At 46.9% G+C, this 24161-nt stretch overlaps 1 long non-coding RNA gene across 1 annotated transcript; it reads right to left on the bottom strand.

Annotated features, from left to right (window-relative positions):
- Positions 1-5995: 5995 nt before the first annotated feature.
- LOC117004576 lies at positions 5996-23835 on the bottom strand. Its single transcript, XR_004419649.1, has 3 exons — positions 23712-23835; positions 18742-18745; positions 5996-6006 (listed from the first exon to the last, which is right to left on the bottom strand). It is a non-coding gene; the product is annotated as an uncharacterized LOC117004576 (long non-coding RNA).
- Positions 23836-24161: the final 326 nt, after the last annotated feature.

Below are 24161 nucleotides of genomic sequence, written 5' to 3'. Positions count from 1 at the left end.
TGCACCTTCTGCAGGAGCACTGCTCCAACTGAGCCACATCTGTCACTGCAGGAGGATGCAGCCACCATGGAATGGGACTGCTGCCAACACCCTGCCTGATGGGTGTCAGGTTGTACTCTGACTTTGTCAGGGTTTGGGGTTTGTTTCTTTGTAGTACTGTATTTCTATTTTAATTTCCCTAGTAAAGAACTGTTATTCCTAATTCCCATATTTTTGCCTGAAAGTCCCTTGATTTCAAAATTATAATAATTTGGAGGGAGGGGGTTTACATTCTCCATTTCAAAGAGAAGTTCCTGCCTTTCTCAGCAGACATCTGTCCTCCAAACTAAAACAGCAACTTTTCATTCTTTGTCCATATATAAGCTGCACCTGATTATAAGGCGCACTTTGGGTTCAGACCAAAATTTTAGTCAAAATGGTGCAGCTTATAATGGTGAAATTACTGTAGTCATGGACTAGTTCAGTTTGGAGAGGACTTCAAATATCCCAGCCCAGTTTGGTGGCATTTGCCCCCCACTGCTGGCCCAGGGCTCTGCTGCCTGGAGCTGTCCCTTCCAGTAGCTGCTTCCCTGTACCAAGGGCTGGGCCCTCCAGTGCTGCCAGAGCCCAGGCCAGCCCTGGGGGCTAAGCTCTGCCCTGCAAACCCCTCCCAGCACAGGGCACTGCCCAGGGCCAGCTCTGCCTCTGTAGGCTCTGATGGCAACATCACAGCAACCCTGAGAAGGCTGGAAAATCAATACTGATGCTGCATGTAAGGGGCCCTCTGCTGATTTCTCATAATGCCTGGTTTATTTTTTCTCAACCTGAGATGAATATCAGTGTGCCATGTCCCATCTGGGCAACCCAGAGCAGTAGATTTAAAAAGTAGGATTTTCCCTTCTGTGTAGCTCCTGCATTGCTGTGTTCCCTGTACAATCTACAGTAATTTCACTACTATAAGGTGCACCCTTTTGACTAAAATTTTCCCTTGAACCCCTTATAGTCCGGTGCGCCTTATCTGATGTACAAAGTCGCAAAATTTGCCTACCCAGAAGTGTGAGCTGTGAGTCGTGGGGGGAGCCGGCAGTGCCACGGCAGCTGGTTGGAGGCGGGCCCAGGGGCCCACGGCACAGCCCCTTCCGGGTGCAGGCGGGCCAGGGGGCCCATGGCTGCCGGATGAAGGTGGGCCAGGGAGCCTGTGGCACCCCCCCTCCCGGGTCCAGGCAGTCCTGGGGGTCCATGGCTGCCGGGTACAAGCGGGGCCTCAGCCAGAAACGGCGTGAGGGGAGCTGGGGGTGGAGCCTCGCTGCAAAAAAAAAGTGCGCCTTATAGTCCGGTGTGCCTTATCTGATCTACAAAGTTGCGAATTTTGCCAACTCCCAGGGGGTGCGCCTTATAGTCCGGTGCGCCTTATGGTCGTGAAATTACCGTACTTGGAAATGTTCTGGAGTTAAATGTCATGCTGGGAGCAGTCCTGAACAATGCAGCATCCTCACCACACAAGGAGAAAACCTCCAAGCCTTACCAGCTCTCTCCTTCCTCCCTGACCTTGTCCCCCAGTGCTGTGAGCAGCTCCCAGGGCTGGCTGAGGGCTGTCCCTGGCAGGCAGCAGAGCCCCTGCCCCAGCACAGCACCCTGGGCTGCAGGACCCTGCTCTGCAGGACAGCCCTGGGCACCCCTGGCTGCTCTGCACAAGAGAGAATCAGAGAATGTACTCACAGAGTCTGTAGGCATTGGGATGTTCCAGCTTTAGGAGATCACTGCAGGAGCTGCAGCTGCATTGTCCTGCAGCCAGAGGCTTCCTGTGTCAAGGGCTGGGAGTGATTCTGCCCCAGGCACTTCTGAGCATCTTCCCAGCCCTGACTGACTGAAGCTCTCTGTGCCTCTGTGCTGTGCCCGGGGTGGCTGCAGGCAGTGTCTTCAGCCCTGTTGTGCTGGGAGAAGAGCTGCTCATCAAGAGAAATGTGTTTTTGAAGCTCTTCTTGGTTTCCAGTATCATCCTCTGTGCCAGGAGCCAGGCCTACCTCAGCAGCCCAGACACAGCATAAAGACTTTAATGACCCTCTCAGAGTTTTGGTCCTGTTTGGATCAGACTCAGTCCCTGAGAGAGTATTCAAAAAACTTCTTTAGAACTCAAAGGGAGTTTGAAAAACTGAAGTTTCTTTAACTTTTAATGGGTTCCACTGAGGGACACAACTGTGAAAGTGTCTCCAGTTTCCAATTAGAGAAGAACACTGGTGGCAGTGATGGACAGGTGGGGACAAACAAGGGAAAGGTGTCTCTGATGCTGAGCAAACCTGGATGTGTTTCAGGAATGCAAAGGACCAAGGCCTGAGCCCCAGCCCCTGCCAAGGCACATCCTGTCCCTCCCTCATTGCTCAGGGCTCTTCCCGGGGCACTGGGCTCTGGGGATGTGCAATGCCAAGGGCAGCACCATGGGGCGGCCCCTGCCAGGCTGCTGAGCAGGGACAAGGAGGCAATGAGGCCCCAGCACAGCAAGGCTCACTTGTCCTTTCCTGCTGGCCTCAGGCCCAGGGCCAGCAGCCATGGCCAAAGTGCTGCAGGAGTTGGCTCTGGCAGGGCCTTTCAGCTGCTGCCCATCCCTGTGCCCTGTGCAGCCCAGGCTGTCCTACGGTGTCCCTGCCCTGCGCCTCTGTCCCTGCAGGCTGTCGTCATCCCCCGGCTGCCCCACCTGGCTGGCCCCTTCCTTTGCTGACAGCTCTGCGTCCTGCCTGCCTCTGCCTGGCCACACAAAGCCTTGGGCTGCTCCAGACTCCTTCTGGGGGACGTTTTGCACCATGACCTTCCCCTGGAAGAGAAATTCCTTTTTCCATGGGTCCCATCTGGTTTTGGAATTAATTCTTTCTTTCTCCATATGTCCTCAACTATGTCAAATAGATCCACCATCTCTGAAACTGCCCTTCAAGAGGCCCAGGCTTCTCCTCAATCTCCTTTGTCTCTATGCAGTGATCATGTGCCTTAGGCTTCTAAACTCCACCTTGGGAGATCTCTGAGTCCACTCCAAGGTGTTGGCAAATTAAAACATTCTGCTTATTGTCTGAGGAAATCAGCAGAAGAACAAGATCAGCCAGACCTCTCTGTTCTGGCTACTTTACTCTGGGAGCAGTCCTTGCATATAATTTGGGAAGCCATATCACAATTTTGGCCATGATTCTTTTCCTTAGAAAGGAAAGCACAGAGCCCCCATGTTTAAGGGCAGAATAGAGGTGACCACCAGAGGCCAAGGCCAGCCAGAGGCATCTGTCCTGGGAGAAACTCTTGTGGATAGGAATTTTGAAGGAAAAGTACCAATTTTGGCCATGAGTCCCTGTGCAGGAGGGACGGTTCTTTTCCATAGGAAGGAAAACACAGAGCCACAGTGTTTGAAGGCAAGTGAGAGCAGGCCCTCAGGAAGACAAAGTCAGCCAGGTCTGTTGGAAGTGGTAGCTTTTGTCTGGGCATAATCCTTGGATAATGGGAATTTTGGAGGCAGAATCCCATTTTGGCCATGGGTGCTTGAATGAGAAGGACTGTTCTTTACCATTTGAAGAAATGCCCAGAGCCCCAGTGCTTCAGGGGCACATGAGAAGAGACCCTTGAAATGCCAGGGGCAGTTGGACCAGACAGGCCAAGTCAAGCAGATCTGTTACCTGTTCCTTGGATCCATGGGGCCCTGCAGTGTCACAATGGTTTCGTCATATTGGATCCTTGACTCCATGAGGCCCAGATGTGTAACACTGGCCTTTTGTTTCCATGGGGCTCCTCAATGTCACAATGGTCCCTTGTTCCCATGAGGCCTTGCAGTGTCAGAATGCTTTCTTTGGTTACATGGCACTGCACAATGACACAATGGCACCTTGGCTGCATGAGTCCCTGGTGTGTCATAATGGGCCCCCCTTTTTTCCATGAGGCCTTGCAGTGTCCCAAGGGTCTCCTTGGTACCACAGCATCAGGATATAAATACTATGAGCAAGGGGGCAAGTGAGACATGTTGTAAAAGATGGTTTATTGCTTTAGGGCATCAGTCTCATAGAAGGGTGAGATGTTAAAGGCATTACATCCAACACCATAATATCAGAAGCTGCCTAATTCTTAGTTACAATGTCTTATGTTAGGTTTTTAGCCAATCAAATACTTCTATGAACTTTGTTAGAATCTTTTTGCACCAATCATTAATTGTTTTGCTTTTCATGCCTTTGCTGCATGCGGCATTTTTCAACCAACCGTATAACACTTCACAAACCCACATTGATACATCTTAAACTTCTAACTAACTTTATAATAGTTTATTTTGCTAAACTTTAAAATCTTTTAACATTTTACTTAACGAATTTCTTTGCTTACATAATATATATTTCTGTTTACTTAGAACATATTTTTATTTAAATGACAAACTTATTTCTTGCTTCATGTCTACTTTAACTTTAATGCTCTAATTCTCTAAGCCCTCTCCAAGGTCTTAGGTCAAACCTTGTATCCATCTCCATCTCTGAGCCTGGATGCACAAGGCCCTGAGAGCTCTCCATGTCTTCATTTCGCACACTGCAGTATCCCAATGGACCCTTGGTTCTGTGGGGACTCACAATGGCAGAAGGGTCTCCTTGGTTCCATGAGGGTCTGCAGAGCCCCTTGATTCAACAAGGCCTCAAAGTGTCATCATGGCCTCCAGGATTCCATGAGGCCCCGCGATGTCACAATGCACATTCAGTTCCATTGGGTCCCGCACTCACCAATCCTTAGTTCCATGGGACCCTGTAGTGTCACAACAAACCATTGATTCCATGAGACTCACAGTGTTACAATGGCGCCTTCGTCCCACGAAGTCCCACACTGTCACTGTGGCCCCCTTCATTCCATGAGGCCCTGCCATGCTACAATGGCTACAATGGCTCCAATCGTCTCCAGTGAGACTCTCTACAACCACCTGAACAGAGGCTGTAGTCAGGTGGGGGTCGGTCTCTTCTCCCAGGCAACCACTGACAGAACAAGAAGACACAGTATTAAGGTGAGCCAGGAGTAGTAGAGGTTTGACATCAGGAAAAAATTGTTCACTGAAAGACTAATTGGGCACTAGAATCTTCTGCCCTGGCAGGTGGTAGAGTCACCACACCTGGCGGCATTTAGAAAAGACTGAACATGGTACTCAGAGCAATAGTTTAGTTGATGAGGTGATGTTAGGTCATAGGTTGCACTTGATGATCTCAAAAGTCTTTTCCAAACTTGTTCATTCTGTGATTCTATGTCATAATAGTCTGCATGGTTCCCTGAGGTCCTGCAATGTCACAACGGACCTTTGGTTTCATGAGTTCCCACAGTGTAATAATGGGTCCTTGGTTCCATGAGGTTCCCCAGTGTCACAATGGTCTCTTGGATCCACAGTGTCACAATGGCCCCTTGGTCACAATGGATTTTGGTTCCATGAGCTTTCATACTCTCAGCAACAGTTCTGCAGTGTCACCTTCAACCCTTTGTTCCACAAGGTTCTGTAGTACTAACAGGGTCACCTTAGTTCTGTGAGGTTCCAAAGTGTCACAATGGACTCCTTGGTTCTGTGAGGCCCTGCAGTGTCACAATGCACCCATGGTTACAGGAGGTTCCATAGTATCACCATGGTCTCCTTGGATCTGACTTATAACAATGGACCATTAGGTTCCATGTGGCCCCACCCTGTCAAAATGGATTTTGGTTCCATGAGCTCCCACAGTGTCAAAAGTCCCCTTTGTTCCTTGAGGTTCCAGTGTCACAGTTGACTCCTTGGTTCTGTGAGGCCCCACTGTCAGCAAATCTCCAAAATATCAGAATAAGACTCCTTAACACTAATTTGGTGTTAAAGAGGGCATCATTTTTTTCAGGCCTCAGGTCCAATGTGAGAAAAATCCAAACTTTATGTGGACACATCATTCTACAAGGGTGTTGCTAATATTCAGTCACTACATGTGTATTACAATTTACCCATTTCCATAAAACCCACCCCAAGTTCCCAGGTTCAGTCCTTATTTTCTCTGTCACTGAGCCAGATGTGTTCTTCTTCTCTTCTACCATCCTGGCTGGGAAAGCAGCCCCTGCATGCCATATTGCTATGGTAAGGTCCACAGGCACAGTAAAACTTGAAAGAACCCTTTTGGTATCAAGGCCAAGGCTTTGTGTGCCCAGGCAGAGGCAGGCAGGACACAGAGCTGTCAGCAAAGGAAGGGGCCAGCCAGGTGGGGCAGCCGGGGGATGACGACAGCCTGCAGGGACAGAGGCGCAGGGCATGGACACCGTAGGACAGCCTGGGCTGCACAGGGCACAGGGATGGGCAGCAGCTGAAAGGCCCTGCCAGAGCCAACTCCTGCAGCACTTTGGCCATGGCTGCTGGCCCTGGGCCTGAGGCCAGCAGGAAAGGACAAGTGAGCCTTGCTGTGCTGGGGCCTCATTGCCTCCTTGTCCCTGCTCAGCAGCCTGGCAGGGGCCGCCCCATGGTGCTGCCCTTGGCATTGCACATCCCCAGAGCCCAGTGCCCTGGGAAGAGCCCTGAGCAATGAGGGAGGGACAGGATGTGCCTTGGCAGGGGCTGGGGCTCAGGCCTTGGCCCTTTGCATTGCCTGAAACACATCCAGGTTTGCTCAGCATCAGAGACACCTTTCCCTTGTTTGTCCCCACCTGTCATCACTGCCTCCAGTGTTCTGCTCTAACTGGAACCTGGGTGTTGGAATTCAAAATGCAAGGAATTCTCAGAACATTGGGTCTGTAAGCCAAAGCTTAGATTAAGCAGAGATAGGTATAGCTTTATAATTTAAGATATAGAAAAAATAAAGGGAGTTACTAATGTAACAAGAAGTTTAAAATGCAGGAATGTAAGTTTGTGTGTTGTGATATAATTGCCTAAGAAATTTCACACTGTAGTATGAGTCAGTAAGATGAAATACATTAGTATTGAATTAAAAACATAGATATGTCTGCTTGACAGTGTTTTATTAGTTAATAAATCCTTAAAAGACTCTTTAACCATAAGTCTTGTGACTTCCAAGCCTTGCTGTGACCATCTGTAAGAAAAACTTACATTTTCTGCTCTGTATAGAAATAAAAGAATTAATCACGCTTTCTAAGCTACTCAGAAGTCCTGTCTCTGTTTCATTCAGAAAAAGAAAACATCCCCACCAAAAATGTAACATAAAAGCAACAAGCCCACACTTAAAAAAATGTAACATTAAACCAATAAATTTATTTAAAAATATAATGTTAAAACAATAAACCTGCAGCTGGGGACACTTTTCGCAGTCATGTCCTCAGTGGGACCCATTAGAACTTCAGGAAACTTTGGACTTTGACTCTGTCTTTGAATTCTTGAGAGTTTCTTTTCCTCCTTTACCCTATTTTTTCCTACCTGACATCATTGTCATCAATTTTCTGCTCTAATTCAACCCTTGGGAAACCTTCTCCTTCATGTTTATCAGTGGGACTCACTAAAAGTAAGAGAAACTTTGGACTTTGAATCTGACTTGGAGTTCTTGAGAGGTTTCTTCAACTCCCTCTCAGGGACTGATGTTCAGGGACTCAGCCCCAACCCTGAGAGGGTCATTAAAGTCCTTGTGCTGTGTCTGTGCTGCTGAGCTGGGCCAGGCTCCTGGCAAGGGAGTGCTGCAGAGAGAGAGCCAATATTTCCAAAATATTATTTGGAGCTCCTTGGCAGCACCAAATGCACACAGGGCTCATTGGGATCAAGCAAGTCCTGACAAACCATGGCTCTGCTTTGATTTCCCTCTGGTCTGGTGCAGTTCATTATGACAGTTTTCAACTCCAGCTATGGAGAAATATTTCAAAGAGCTTCTAAGAAATATCCATTCCTATTTTAAAGGGTGTATTTTATTACTGTTCTGGTCAGAGTAGAGGTGATTGCAGCATTCTGTGATTGATGTTGATCCAGGGTCTCTCCTCAGGAGGTCTGGCCTGCTCAGAGAAGCTGTGCCTTGAGGTCTGACCCAGTGTGGACAACCTTGCTCCACATTCCCCAACCCCATCCTGTCTGTCCTCACTCACCTGGGACCTGCTTTGCTTGGAGAACTGGCTGCACTCAGGAAAAGAGATGTTTTTCCTTTTATTTTTTTTTTCTTTTTGAAGCAATCTAAAACTCTTAATTTCCCCACTGCAAACAGACACACTCCTCAGGTGTGTGCCAGCCCAAGGTGCCACCAAAACCACTGCAGAGCTGCCCTGGGCCAGCTGTGAGGGTGGATCATCATCCCAACCTGCACTGGGCCACTGCCAGGGGCTGTGGCCATGGCCACTGCACTGACCCCACTGCTGGGTTTGGGTGCCACGGCAACCGTGAGAAGTTCAAGTTTCCTTGGAAACACTGGGGAGGACTGGGACATACTGGGAAAACTGGGAGGCCTGGGGGAGACGCTGGGTCATACGGAGATGGACAGTGGGAGGGCTGGAACATACTGGGGAGCAGTGGGAAGGCTGAGGGGGAATTTGTGTGGACTGGGATGGACTGTGGGGGTACACAGAAACATACTGGGACATACTGGGACATAGTGGGAGCGATACTGGGGGATACTGGGAGAAACAGGGGACACTTGGAACCATGTTGGGAAGACTGGGGGACACTGGGGCGCACTACGGATGACACTGGGGAGACCTAGATGTGTACTGGAAGGGACTGGGCTGTACTGGGAGGGCGTGGAGGGGCACTGGGGTTGTACTGGCTTGTAGTGGAGATGAACTGGGCTGTTCCGAAAGCGACTAGAGGGGTTGAATAACTCCCATCATGCCCTGCAGCCCAATTGAGCCCTGCTGGAGCCATGACTACAACACCCATCATGCCCTGCATGCTGCCACAGAACGTCCCCCCCCCCACCGGTATCTGCCCCCCACATGTCCCATAAGTGTCCCCCAAACCCTCCAGGATCCCTAAGTGCCCCCTCTGCGCCCACGCAGGACCGCCCCGAAAGCGTCTCTGGATTCCCTGAATGCTCCCAAGCCATGGATGCCCTGGTAACACAGTTCAGCGCCTAAAGCTCCTGTCGTGCACCACACCCTCAAGAGAACGGTTAGAGCTCCCCAGGTTTCCCCCATGTGCTCCCGAACCGTATCCGTTGCTTCCCGAGAACCTCAAGTCAAGTGCCTTCCCTGATCCCCAAACACCCCGTCCAAGTCACCTCCGGGACTACAGCTCCCATCATGCTCCACGGTTCCAGTAGAGTGCTATTCGAGCCATGACTTCATCTCCCAGCATGCACTGCGCCCACGAGAGACATTGTAGCGTGTCCAGAACTCCCATGATGCTCCACGGCACTATTAACATTTACTATACCAGAGCCTACAACTCCCATCATCCCCCACGCCCCAGAGAGCCCCGTCAGAGCTCCCCAAGACCCTGCCCGGACCCCAAAGGGCCCCAGATTCCCCTCCCTGACCTCCAAGTGCCCCCCTGGAACCCCAAGAGCTCCCGTGGACCTTGAAACGTCTGTCACAATCCCTCAGTGCCCTGCGCAGTGCCCACCTGGCTCCCCAAGTGTCCTCCAGACCTTCAAGTTCTTTCTAAAATCTCTCCCCAGACCCAAAACTGACACAAATGTGCCCCAGAAATGTCTCCATGGACCACAAAGTGGCCCCTTTTACCCTGTCTGAGGAGATGATTGAAAAAAAAACCACTAAAGGACTATAAATAGGACTAATAAGCATGAAGATGAAGAAATGAATAGTAAATACTGGTTAATTAACTAAATGAACTAAAGTTTTTCTGTTTGCTAAAAATACATAGGTTTTTCTAACATAAACATAAAAATAAGGTAATAAAAATACAGATCAATATTATTATAATAAACACAATTATTATAATTTCAACTATTATTACAACTTTTAATTATAAACTATTATGATAAATTTTATTTACAAAGAAAAATGCATAATATTATTTTAATGCTTTGGGATTTCAGTCCTCCATGGCCCATTTCAGACATGGTTGTAGGGAATAAATTCCCAGATGAAAGTTTTTCTCTACAAGGTGTTTACCCAGCTGTGGTTGATGCTTGTGTTGATGTGTGTCTACCCAGTTGACTATAATTGTTTGTGTTGACTATTTGTTGTTAACATTTTATGTCTTTTTAAATTGTTAACGCTCCTAGCTGTTTGTCCCTTCTCCCATCCCAGTACCTATGCACGCCCACCTCCACTACCCTCTCCAAAATGGCATGTGACAGCAAGTGCTCATGGGATACCATTCAGTGGTAAAAACCCCTAAAAACAATGAGCCAGTGTAACATCTAAGACTAAAAAATTATGAAATCACCAACTAGAGCTTTCTCGCCTTGTCGCCATGACTTAAACAGCATCGGGCCGGCATGACACCCTGTCCCAGTTTGAAAAACAAGTATTTGCCAAGAAAGGCAGGAATCCCTCCCTGAGATGGAAGGAGTGAAAATCCCCTCTCTCCAATTTATTATAATTTGGAAATTAAGTGGCTCTGGGCAAAGATACAGGGTTAGGAATGACAGTTCTTTACTAATACATCTACAAGGCCAAAAACCCCAACATCAGCTGAGAAAATTAATGACAAAACAGAACAGTAACTCAGTTCCAGTCCTTTTTGGCTGCAGACACTTTCTCCCTGCAATCAGTACCAGTGGTGGTGGGGGCAGGGCAGGTCCTGAGCAGCTGGAGAGGGCTGGGACAATGGTGGCAGCGGCCCAAGTTGGAGAAGGACGGGGGAAGAGTTGTGTCCACCAGGGGACAGACCTGCCCTGGCTGTGGGGGTGCAGTACTTGGCTGTGTGCCCCAGGGGGCAGCACTATGTGGGGAGGTAGCGGGCGCGCAATACTGAGTTGTGTGTACCCGGAGGCACGAGTACCCGGGGGAGCGGGGAAGGGAGAAGGCGCTGGACCGCATTTTGTCCCCCAGGAGGCAGCACTGCCCAGGGGTGAGGCCGGGGGTCCCCACTACGGCATTTTCTCTACCAGGTGCAGCAGAGCACCGGGAGTGGGGGGGGCTGCAGTACCGGACAGTATCCACCAGGGGGAGGCAGTGCCCTGGGGGGTGAGGCCGCTGTACACATCAGAAAAAAATCAGAAATAAACCCCAAAAGGAACAGCCTAAACGCCCAGAAAAATCCCTAAATATTCACACCAAGAAATGGAAAATTCCCCTGAAAGTCGCACGAGAAATGGCCAGAAAAGTCCTAAAATCAGCACTAGAAAACCAAAAATGGCCACAAAACCCAGTGCGATTCCAGGAATTTCAGAGGAAAAAAAACCAGGAAAATGGGTGGACAAAATTCTGAAGGAAATCCGACTTAAAATGCCCCCAAACCCTAAACATCGCATGAAAAAGGCCTCAAAAATCAAAATAATCTAAAGTAAACAACACCCTAAACCTGCCAAAAAGACAGGGATTATTGGGGAAAAAATCCAGAGGAGAAAAAACAAAAAAAAATCAGCCTAAAAACTCATAAAAATCCTTACATATTCCCACGAAGAAATGCAAAAATCCCAAAAAAATCACATGGGAAATGGCAAGAAAAGTCCTAAACTCAGCAATAAAAACCAAAAAATGGTCCCAAAATCCAATGACATTCCAGGGATTTCAGAGGAAACACAACAGGAAAATGAGTGGGCAAAATTCTGAAAGAAATCTGACTTAAAATGCCCCAAAACACCAAACATCAAATGAAAAATGGCCTCAAAAATCTGAAGTAAAAACACCTTAAACCTGCCAGAATTCCAGGGATTATTGGGAAAAACATGGGGGGAAACACAGAAAAAATTCAGCCTAAAAAATGAGAAAAATCCTTAAACATCTGCAACAAGAAATGCAAAAAATCCCCTAAGAAATTGCACAAGAAATGGCCAGAAAAATTCCTAAAACCGCCACTAAAAAACTAAAAATAGCCCCAAAAAATCCAGTGAAATTCCAGGGGTATCTGGGGACACAAAATGGAAAAATGGGTGGCCAAATCCCGAAGGAAAGTTGATTTTAAATGGCTGAAAAACTCCAAAAATCGCATACAAAATGGCCCAAAAAATCCAAAAACCTGCAAAAATTCCAAGGATTATTGGGAAAAACATGGGGGAAAACCCAGAAAAAAGTCAGCCTAAATAACCAGAAAAGTATGGAGAAGTCTGCACCAAGAAATGCAAAATCCCCTAAAAATTACATGAGCAATGGCCAGAAAAGGACAAAAATCGGCACTGAAAAACTAATAATAGCCCCAAAATCCAGTGAAACTCCAGGATTTCCGAGAAAACAAAACTGGAAATTGGGTAGGTAAAATTCCGAAGGAAATCAGACTAAAAATGGCCTAAAAACTCCAAAAATTGCACAAGAAAATGCCAAAAAAATCCAAAAATTAGCACAGAAACACCCCAAACCTGCCAAAATTCCAGGGATTATTGGGAAACACATCAGGAAAATCTTAGAAAAAATTCAGCCTAAAAATCCATAAAAATCCCTAAATATTTGCACCAGAAAACGCAAAAATCCCCCAGAAATCCCCCGAGAAATGGCCAGAGAACTGCTAAAAATGCCACGAAAAAAATGAAAATTGGCCCCAGTGAAATTCCAGGGATTTCTAAGGAAAACACCAGGAAAATTTGGGGGGCAAAATTCTGAAGCAAATTCAACTGCAACTGGCCTAAAACTCCAAAAATTGCACGAGAAATGGCCCAAGAAGTCGAAAAATAAGCACTGAAAACCCCAAACCTGCCCAAATTCCGGGGATTATTAGGAAAAGCATTGGGGAAAAACCCAGAAAACCTCCAGTCTAAAAACTCAGAACAATCCCTAAATATTTGCACCAAGAAACGCATAAATCCCCTGCAAATTGCACCAGAAATGGCCAGAAAAATCCTAAAATCAGCATTAGAAAACAAAAAATCGCTCCAAAATCCAGTGTGATTCCAGGGATTTCAGAGGAAAAAAAAAAAAAAAAAACAGGAAAATGGTTGGGCAAAATTCTGAAGGAAATCTGACTTAAAATGGCCAAAAAACTCCAAATATTGCATGAAAAATGGCCCAAAAAAATCCACACCAAAACACCCCAAACCTGCCTGAATTCCAGGGATTATTGGGAAAAGCATGGGGGAAACCCAGAAAAAATTCAGCCTAAAAACCCAGAAAAATCCCTCAAAATCCACAACAAAAAATGCAAAAATCCCCTAAAAGTTGCACGAGAAATGGCCAGAAAATTCCAAAAATTGGTGATAAAATACCAAAAATAGCCCCAAAATCCAGTGAGATTCCAGGGATTTCAGAGAAAACAAAACAGGAAAATGGGTGGGTAAAATTCCCAAGGAAATCAGACTTAAATGGCCTAAAAACTCCAAAAATCACACAAAAAATACCCCAAAAAATCCAAAAATCTGCACTGAAAAACCCCAAACCTGACAGAATTCCAGGGATTATTGGGAAAAGCATCGCAAAAAACCCAGGAAAAATTCAGCCGAAAACCCCATGAAAGTCCCTAAACAGTAGCACCAAGAAATGCATAAATCCCCCAAAATTGCACAAATATGGCAAAAAGCTCCTGAAACATGCACTAAAAATCCAAATACGGCCACAAATCCAGTGAAACTCCAGGATTTCCGAGAAAACAAAACTGGAAATTGGGTAGGTAAAATTCCGAAGGAAACCTGACTTAAAATGGCCTAAAAACTCCAAATATTGCACAAAAAATGGCCCAAAAAATCCGCAATGAAAATCCTCAAACCTGCCTGAATTCCAGGAATTACTGGGAAAAACATGGGGGAAACCCAGAAAAAATTCAGCCTAAAACCCCAGAAAAATCCCTCAAAATCCACAACAAGAAATGCAAAAATCCCCTAAAAGTCGCACCAGAAATGGCCAGAAAATTCCAAAAATTGGTGATAAAATACAAAAAAACACCCAAAACCCATCAAAATCCCAGGGATTATTGGGAAAAACATCAGGAAAAAACTAGGACAAATTTGTTTTTAAAATCCAGTAAAATCTCTAAATATTCGCTTCCATAAAAATGCTAAAATCCCCTAAAAATTGCACTAGAATTGGCCAGAAAAGTGCTGAAATATGCACTAAAACCCTAAAATGGGCCCCAAAATCCAGTGAGATTCTAGGGGTTTCAGAGGAAACAAAATGGCAAAATGGGTGGGCAAAATTCCGAAGTAAATTCGACATTAAATGGGCCAAAACCCCCAACAATTGCAGAAAAAATGGCCCAAAAATCCCAAAATCTGCATAAAAAAACACTCAAAACCTGTCAAAATCCCAGGGATTATTGGGAAATACATCAGGAAAAATCCAGGAAGAAATCACCATTAAAAAAACAGAAAAATCCCTGAAAATTGTTTTCCTCCTTATCCCTCATTTGGCAAACCAATTTTTCACACATAATAAACAGAAATTTCTAAGATCTTTCTTTGTCACTGTCAAATGTGTTCAGTTCAGAAGGGTGGAACAGAGAAGATCAAGACATTTTTTCTCTCTGTCTGTTTTCTTGCTACCCGTATGAAAGGTATGCAAGGAAGGCGCACAAAGACAGAAAAGCTGTGTAAATGCTTCCTTAGAGCATGCAAAAGACTGTGTGCATGGTAAACATGCAATGGTTGTGTAAAATACTGCTGAATAAAGTCCAAGACATCGCTTTTTTCCAAGAAGCAAGAAAATATGGGACAACTTTTTTCTTTGTTTGACAGTTTATCCATTGGGTTGCCATGCCAATTGCTAGCATTCAGAAGAGTTTTGCAAAAGCCCATACTCAAAGAAATTATGATCTCAACATTGTCATAAGGACTACTCATTCTACAACATCTCAGCGAAGATTTAGGGGAAGTCTGTGGGTGAGCTTTGGCCGATGCTGTAGTACCTAGGTGTGCTTCACAGTCCACAGAAGTAGATGACGGTTTGCCGCCGGGAAAATGAGAAGAGCGACAGTTTGCAGAGTGCGCAGAAAGAAGCTGCAGAGAAGTCACGGGGTTGGTAGGCACAGCATACTGGCTGCCACGGGAGTGTGGCTTCCAAATTCGCGTTGGCAGTCGTAAGGAGGCTACTTGGGCTGCTACCTACTCTTCTTCACACCTCCTGTAGAAACAATTGTGCTTGCTTTACTTTACTGCCACAAGACCCAGGCAGAACAAGGATTGATTCAGCGGAGAAGGGTAGGAATAGGGTGTATCAGTGAGTTTGAAGCAGTTTACGTGCAGCAGGTGGAAGGTGCAGATGTGCACTTGCTTTTACTTTTAGAGCTTTTTTCTATGAAAGGAGTTGCTGAAAGTCAGCAACGGAGCTGCCACGGAGAGTGGAAAATAGGATGGCATGTCTAGTTGGGCAGGAAGACACAAAAACACAGTCTGGTGTGTGTGCAGTTTCATGGCGGCTCAAAGAAGGGTACCTGAGGAACCTGTTCTGCTTTGGAGCATCTTTCTGGGTGATCATAGGCTCTGTAATACAAGGAGTTGGACAAAGAGCTAATCTATCAGTTGTGTGTGATGAAGCCCAAAGGCTGCACTTTCGCAATTTGGTCCGTGCAGCCGAGCGGAGCTGAGCGCAGCCAAGCAGGCTGTGTCGGCGGCAGTGCCGCCTTGCAGGGCAGGTCCAGGTTGGCCCGGGCGTGGTTCCGGACAGCTGGCGGCAACAGGTTCGCGAGTAGAACGGTGCTGCCTGGCGTTGGGGTGGCAGTCCTGGATGCCCGCACCCTTCCAGACAAAATAGATCTTTTCCAATTTCTGCACCTTTACATGCACACCAGAACAATGGCATTTCTTAGCCACAAGGCAAAATAAGGCGTTAGTCTAGCCTCAGCAGCCTAGGCGTTAAGAGACCATGTGTGAGGGAGACCTTAGAAGTTTCTTCCCCCAAGCACATGCGTATTCTCATTGCTGTGCTGAGCTGAAAGGTCCGGGCATGGGAAGTCTGGCCTGCCCTGTGCAGAGACTAACACAAATGTGGCGCTGTGATCCCCGCTTCCGGAGCTCTGGTTCCCACAGCAGCCCTCGGGGTGACTGTGGATGAGGCTGGGCCGGCCCCACCTCCCTTCCTCTCCCCCCCTCCCTCCCTCCCCCCCACCGCGGGTCTGACCACAGCACATGGCACTCTCGGCAAGGCGCATCCGAGAGGGACTGCCTGAGGGCCCCTTGAGGGGTGGGGAGAGACCCGGGTGGTGTTTCACCCCTAGGAGTCTCCGGGAGGCTATGAAGCTGCTTTGAAGGCTGTAGCTCCTACTAGGGCCCTATCCTAGGAAGTGTCCAAGGCCAGCATGGACAGGACTTGGTGCAATCTGGGCTAGTGCAAAGTGTCCCTGCCCATGGCAGGATGTCAGAAGAAGATGATCTAGCTCCAAGGTCCCTTCCAGCCCAAACCATTCTGGGATTCTAGGTTTCATGGAAGGCCCTTTATCCAAGTGAAGTGCTGTATCTCTAGTAGTTGTCAGTTCTTCTGGAAGCAGGCCCGGCCAATCAGCTGCCATGAGCCACGGCTTCTCAATAGGATGAGTGTGACACATTGGCAGAGAGGAAGGCTGCAGATAGATCTTCAAGGCCCAGGTAAAAAAAGCAAAAGATTGAGCAAAAGCCAAAGGTTGGTTGTGTTAAGTCAGTTTGCTGGCTGTTCAAATTACCCTAGGTCATTTGCAACAGGTCTGGTTTTGATTTGTTTTAGTAAAAAATGAATGCCTTATCTCAAGCATATGCTCTCCAATGCATCTGCGTGCGTTCCCATCTCTTTGTTGTATACCAGTTACATGAAGTGAAGGCAGAATTAGAGCACAGCAGTAAAACATTTAGAGGCATTTGTAGTTAGCCAGATTCAGGCATTTTTAACTCTGCTGTTGACTTTTCTGGTATCTGCAAGTACTGCAACACAGTCCAGTTACTCCACTTTTCCTGTCTGAGGAAAAGATGATCCTTTTTTTTCCTCTCTCATTTTGTGAGGTTTTTCTCAATAATCCCTGGAATTCTGACAGGTTTCGGGTATGGTTCAGTGCAGATTGTTGGGATTGTCTGGCCCATTTTTTGTACGATTTCTGGAGTTTTTTGACCATTTTAAGGCAGATTTGCTTCATAATTTTGCCCACCCATTTTCCTGTTCTTTTCCTCAGAAATCCCTGGAATTTCACTGGACTCTGGGGCCTTTTTTGGTTTTTCAGTGTAGGTTTTAGGACTTTTCTGGCTCTTTCCCGTGTGAGTTTTAGGGGATTTCTGCATTTCTTGTTGTGAATATTTAGGGATTTTTATGGTGAAGTTTTCCTGGATTTCTCCTGCCTTTTTCCCCCCCATACTCCCTGGAATTGTGGCAGGTGTGGAATGTTTCAGTACAGATCTGGTCTTTCCAGAGGCTGATTTTAGGACTCTTTTGGGAGATTTTGGGGGGTTTTTTTGCTCAGCTAGATTTATGGCATTGCATCCCATATAATTCCTGCTCCAGCATGATAACTTCCCCTTTCTTCTTACTGCATAGTAGGCGAAAGACTTAAATATAGTACACTTTCCTTTCTGAATGCACATAAAATACTCTCAGGTTAAGGCTTTATTCAGTGACAATGTTCTTAATTCTGTTGTTTCCTCAGGCTGAGGAGTAGTCCATAAAATGGGAGAGCACTGCAGCTACAGGCTTACTTTTGATCTGGCTGATGGCCATTTCATTGTTTATGGATTTAAAGACAAAGGTTTAAAACCGCTGCTCCAGAAAACATGGGACATTTTCAATACTTCTCTTCCATTTGCAATTTTGTAGTCTTCAACTTCCTTAGGCTGGCAGTCAAATAAATGTTGAGGAAGTCACTAGTTGCAGTGTCGGTTTTGGAGGCCCCTTTGTGTTGGTTTTGGAGGCCCCTTGAAAGGTTATTCTCTGAACCCTGTGAGGAGTGCTACAAGTTGTCTGAATACCTCCACATTATAGAACCTGATTTTAAATAAGCAAACCCTGAAAAGTCTTATTATGGAGTTCTTGATTTTACATAGAAATCCACCGTGGGAAAGGTAAATAAGAGAAAAGTGGGTCTGAGTATATTCCCATAAAATAACATGCAGGACAAAGTATGTTAAGTCCACATCATTACAAGCAGCGTCCTTTGGTCCTGATTCCACTCTATGCCACAACCTTTTCTCAGCCACAAGCACTTAGCACAAAGCAAAATCTTTCCCCATCACAATGGCTGCAGAGATCTCAGAAACCAAAATCACCTTCCAAGACCAGGAAGATTTGCCTTGTGAAATATGTACTCAGTCCTCATTCGGTTTCTTAGTTTTTCAAGGAAGAAAAACAAATTGTCAGAGATAGTTCTCTCCTTGTCCCAAATATGGTGATCAGTGAAATACAAGGAAAACTGTAAGAAGCCATTTCTAAAAATAGCAGCATGTGTTTCAACTAAAATATTGAGGGCTTCATTATACGAAAGCAATGAAAGCACAGAGGACAAAGAACTATCGCACCTTGCAACTAGATTCCCAAGACCATTGCTAAATAAAGGAGAGGAGTCTCCCAATAACACTGGCCAACTAGCCTCCTGTCAGTCAGTGTTGGTAGCAGTCTGATTCACTGGTGGCTGTAGTCCTCCTGGAGTGACAGATGTGGTTCAGTTGAAGCAGTGATCCTGTAGAAAAGTGCAGTTTTCCTACGAAGGTCCAGCAATGATATGGAAAGGACCAGTTTTCTTCTGGGATCCAGTGGAAACAAAGGCTACCTTGTTGTTTCAAATCTCAGTTTTTATCTTGGTAGGAAAGGCTTGGCTCCTCCCCCTGACTGGAGCATTTGCCAATGGCATAATGGAATTTTATCAGTGGGACTCAATGGGCCAGTAACAGAAGATACCTCCCTGGAGGAAGGATGGCTTGTGAAAAGATAAAGAACAATGCCCCACCTGGTTTCGATCGACGGTCCATTAGCATAATATCTCCCACAGAGATAAGGATCACTGCCCCACCTGGTCTCAACAGGTGGTGATAGAATAGATACTTTTGGTCACATTCTGTATTGCAACACAAGACACTTGGGCACACTCAAACTTAGGCACACTCAGTCAAAAGCAGCTCCATTTGGGCAAAATCAGACATGCTTGGGAAAACCAGACATGCTGAAGCACACTCAGGCAAAACCAGACACACTCAGGCACACACAGGAACACTCAGGCAAAATCAGGCACACTCAGCCACACCCCAGCACAGTTGAACAGACTCAGGCACACTTGAGCACACAATAGGGCACACACAGACACTCAGGTACACTCAGCCATACAGAGGCACACTCAAGACCACTTGGGCCCACGTGGCCACATGCGAGTGTTCTAACCCACTATCCAAGATGTATTAAGAATGATATGTCTCTTGATTCTTGACCCCTGTAATACCTGTGGACTGACCCTATCTCCTCTGCTTTACCGTATTGGCAAGATGCCAATTCCCCCTCCACTTCCTGACCATAGAAAAGACCACTGTCCTTGGGAAACTTTCTCTTTGCCCCCTGGACACCATGAAGAAATAAACCACAGAACGCCTGGAAGAAAAGAGCCTCTTGGTATCTTTCACCCTTGTTCATGCTGCTCTGGTCCCAGTCTTGCCCTGCTACAGAATTACCAGGGTATGGGGTGAGCCTGGGACCATAGTAGCAAGCAGGCACACTCAGACACCCTCAGGGAAAATCACACACACTTGGGCACACTCAGACACACTTGGGTACATGCATGTACGCTCAAGCAATATCAGACAAAATCAGGCACTCTAAGGAATACACGGGCACACTAAGATACACTCAGGGAAGATCAAACACCCTCAGGCATACTAGGACACACTCAGGCACAGTTGACCACACTCAGGCCTTCTCAAGCACACTCTGAAACACTTGGCCATACTCAGGCCTTCTTGAGCACACTAGGCCCACGTGGACACAGGCAGGCACACCCACACACACTCAGAGCACATTCAGATGCACTTAGGCAAAATAAGACATGCTTGGGCACAGTCAGGCACACTCAGACACCCTCAGGGAAAATCCAACACCCTTGGGCACACTAGGGCACAATCAGACATAGCTGGGCACTCCCAGAAACCCTTGGGAAAAATCAGACACACAATTGGACATGCTCAGACAAAATCAGACACACTCTGGCATACTCACACAAAATCAGACACACTCGAGCACACTCAGCCACGCTCCAGCACAGTTGAACACACTCAGACCCTCTCAGGCATACTTGAGCACACAATAAGGCACACACAGACCCGCTCAGGCACACTCGAGCCCATATGGGCACAGGCGGGCACACTCAATCACACTCTGGCACACTCAGACACAACTGGGGAAAATCAGACACTCAGGTACACTCAGACACCCTCAGGGAAAATCAGACACACTGGGCACAATCAGACACTCTCAGGCATACTCAGGCCCTCTCGAGCACACTCAGGCTCACGACAGCACATTGGGGCACACTCACACACAACTGAGAGCACATGGGCACAATCACACACAGGCACACTGAGGCACAATCAGGCACACTCAGACACCCTAGGGTGTTGGGGAGGATGAAATAGGAAAACTCTATAAATATGATTGCCTGGGAAAAAACTTTGAGAATACGAAAACTATAAATGTGAGATTGAGATACCAAACCTTAGTTACTAAATAACTAGAAAACAATAGGATGGCCAGCTGAAAGTAATCCCCTCTTGATTGAAGAATTCCCTCTGCTTGCTGGCAGGTCCAAAGATCAGAGAAGACCCTACTAGCTTGGCAGAAGGGGTCCAAAGACCAGCTTTTAGGGTTTAAAGTGTAACACAGTATGGTAATGATTCTTATAGGCTGTATGTAAATGCTATAGGATTTGTATCTTGTATCTCGATTGGTTAGTGGAAATTGGAATATTCAACACAGAAGAAGATTTATTGTATTGCAACAGGAACCTTGCTCTCTGAGCTTTTCCTCTTACCTCTCTTACTGCCCTGTGCCGAGCTGTGGCTGGCAGCTCAAAGCAGGGCCCTTTTCCCCATGCCCTTTTGCAATAAACCACAAGTTCCAAGACCTGCCTTTAAAGATCTCTCCATCTGTCCCAACCATCCTACCCACCGTCACCTCCTACACTAGGGCACACGTGGGACCTCGGGCACACTCAGGCACTCTCAGGCAGATTAGGGAATACTTGGCCATGCTGAGACACACTTGAGCACGGTCAACCACACAGGCCCTCTCAGGCACAATCGGGCACAGTCAACCACACTAAGGCCCCCTGAGGCACACACAGACATTCTCAGACGCACTCAGGCACATTAGGGCGCACTTGGGCACTCTCTGACCAACTAAGACACACTGGAGCACACTTGGGCACACGTGAGCACACTCACATTCGGGAACACTGAGGCACACTCAGGCACACTTGGACACTTCGGGGCACACTTGGGCATACTTGGACCCACTCAGGCACACTGCGGCACACTCGACCACACTCGGGCACCCTTGGGCAGACACACTTGACCAAACAGAGGCACATTCAAACTCAGTCACACTCAGGCACACTAGGGCACATTCTGGCACACTCACACACTTTCAGACACATATGGGCACCCTAAAGCATGCTCAGTCACACCCGGGCACACTTAGACACGCTCATTACCTCTCTGACTCACTCAGACACACTAGGGCACACACACACACTCTAGCACAGTCACACACACTCAGGCTGGCTCAGAAATACTCTGATGCACTCAGATCAGGGCACACTCAGGCATACCTGAACACATTCATGCACACTAGGGGACATTAGGGGACACACTGACACATACAGGCACACTATGGCACACTGTCACTCGGGCACATTCAGGCACACTGACACACAACTGGGCACACACGGGCACATTTAGGCACACTTAGCACACTCAGGTACACTAGTGCACACTCAGACATACTCAGGCACACACTAGGGCACATTCAGAAACACTCAGGCACACTTGGACACACACAAACAATCGGACACACTCAGGCACAATCAGACATTCTCCATCACACTTGGCCATACTCAGGTGCACTACTACACACTGGGGCATACTCACAATCGAGCACACTCAGTCATACTACAGCACACTGGGGCACAGGCGGGCACACTCCAGCCCACTCGGATACACTGGGGCACACTCGGCCATTCTCAGGCACACTACAGCACACTCACACACAATAGGGCACACTCAAGCACACTCAGACACTCTCAGGCACACTGAGACACACTTGAACACATTCTGCCCTTAGCAGCCCATTAGCCCAAATACATAATTCCACTACTCACCATCATACAAGAATAGTAGTGTTATGTGGACCAAATCCCCACAAGTCAGCTACTCACCATTTCTACGCATGCTGGGGTCTTCGAGTCTCCAGCTTCAGCCAGAGCCTTAGGCTGTGGTTGTTATTATGATTGGCACCTGGGCTAGGAAGAGACAAGGTTACACGGCATTTCTGGGAGCAAGGCAGATGTGCTTATGCACTGTAAGACATGTAAATGCATGTGCTGTGCTTGTGAAAAGCCTTGAGGGCCCACAAATGGACATTTTGCACCATGCTGCCTTCAAACCACCCCCACCCCCTCCAAGGTAACTCCTAACTGGATAGCCTGCTCACCTTCCCTCTTGTGGTCACAGTCCTCAATTTACTCACCTGAAGCTCCAATCTCAAACATCTTTAACACAGGTCAAGTGCCTTTTCTCATATGACAAATCTGCTTAAAAAAAATCTCAGGTGTCATACTTGACACAAGCTACAATTTCAGGAAGTTGTAGTCCACCTTAAAAAAACAAAACCAAAAACTACAAAAGCGCCTTATTTCCTCTGAATACACAACCCAAAATCATGAACTTAAGTACTCCCTGTATTCAATGCTATTTTCTTCACTGAATCTTCAGAGCCTCTGCTTCTTTAGATGCCCAAAAGCATCTGCTGAAAAACAGAGATAAGGTGAAAGAGTCTCTTCACAGAAATGAGAGGAGAACCCTTATCCCAGCTGATCCCAGAGAGGGAATGAAGGCCCTTAGCAAAGGCTGCAGTTAATATACCCCTGACTGGGACCACCTCTCATTCCCAGGAAAAAGGAGGAGCAAATCCCACGAGGTATAAAAGGCCTCAGAGTAACTGCAGCTGTTTGGCTCCTCAGACTTGAATTTGAGGTGAGTAATTTTTCAATAGAGAAGACAACTCTATAGGAAATGAAAATACTTTCCTTTGTGCAACAAGTGCCTTCAGAAAAAGGGCGGCAATTGGGTCAGAAATAAAACTTTGTGTTTCAGCAGCATAGCTAGATAACACAGAAGATTTATTAGTGGCATAATTAGTCCTTAGTGAATGTAAAAAATTACTACACATGTGACTAACTAGGGTGGACAAGAAAAGGAATGAGAAGAATGGTATATCACAGGGACCACTGTTTAGGGCTATCTACGTTTTAAAAAACAGGAAAAATCATAAATTCTCTGTGAAGCAAATCTCACCCACCCAGTTCCATGATATCAGTAGGGAAGAAGCATTTTGCACTGCAAAGGCAGCCAGGGTTCTTAGTGGTGGCAGCTTGCGTCTGGGAGAAATCCTGATCCATTCAGAATTTTAGCAGACAGAATCCCGGTCCTAGGAACAGGGCCCTGGACAAGAACATTGGGGCTTTGCCCTCTGAACCAAAACTCACTCTCCCAATATCATAATAGCAGTTTAAAAGAAGTATTTCACACTGCAAACCCAGATCCCAGATTCCCTAGACAGTTAATCCCAGCAGGGAGGAAAAGAGTAGCCCTGCATCCCTCTCACTTTACCCCACAGCACAGGCAGGAGCAGGAGCCCTCCAGGGCAGAGCCCTGGTGCTGAAGCCTCCTGGCTTTGGCTGCTCAAACACCACAGCTTTTGGCAAAGATGGAAGGAATATAATGATTTTTCCTGTCCTGAAAGAGAGGAGGAAAAGAAAATTAAGTCCACTGCAGAAGTCAAAGTATCCCAGCTTTCACATTTCTGCTCTGATTGCTCACTATGGGGTTTTATCCAGGTGACACCAATTCAAATATAAAAGGGCCTTTCCCCAGCATTTTTATTCCTAACTATTTCAGACATTAAAAGGATACTTGTTGCAGTAGAAGCTGGCTTGTACTGGACATTGGAATTGGCCATATATGCAAAAAGCACTCTGGTGGGACAGACAGCCCTCCAGGGGAAAGAACCACAACCAGACAGGGGCTGGCCCAGTGGGTTTCTGCCCGGCTGCAGGGGCT

The sequence above is a fragment of the Catharus ustulatus genome, chromosome 18, assembly GCF_009819885.2.
Source record: "Catharus ustulatus isolate bCatUst1 chromosome 18, bCatUst1.pri.v2, whole genome shotgun sequence".
Lineage (NCBI taxonomy): Eukaryota > Metazoa > Chordata > Aves > Passeriformes > Turdidae > Catharus > Catharus ustulatus.
This window is presented reverse-complemented; position numbering and strand designations above follow the sequence as displayed.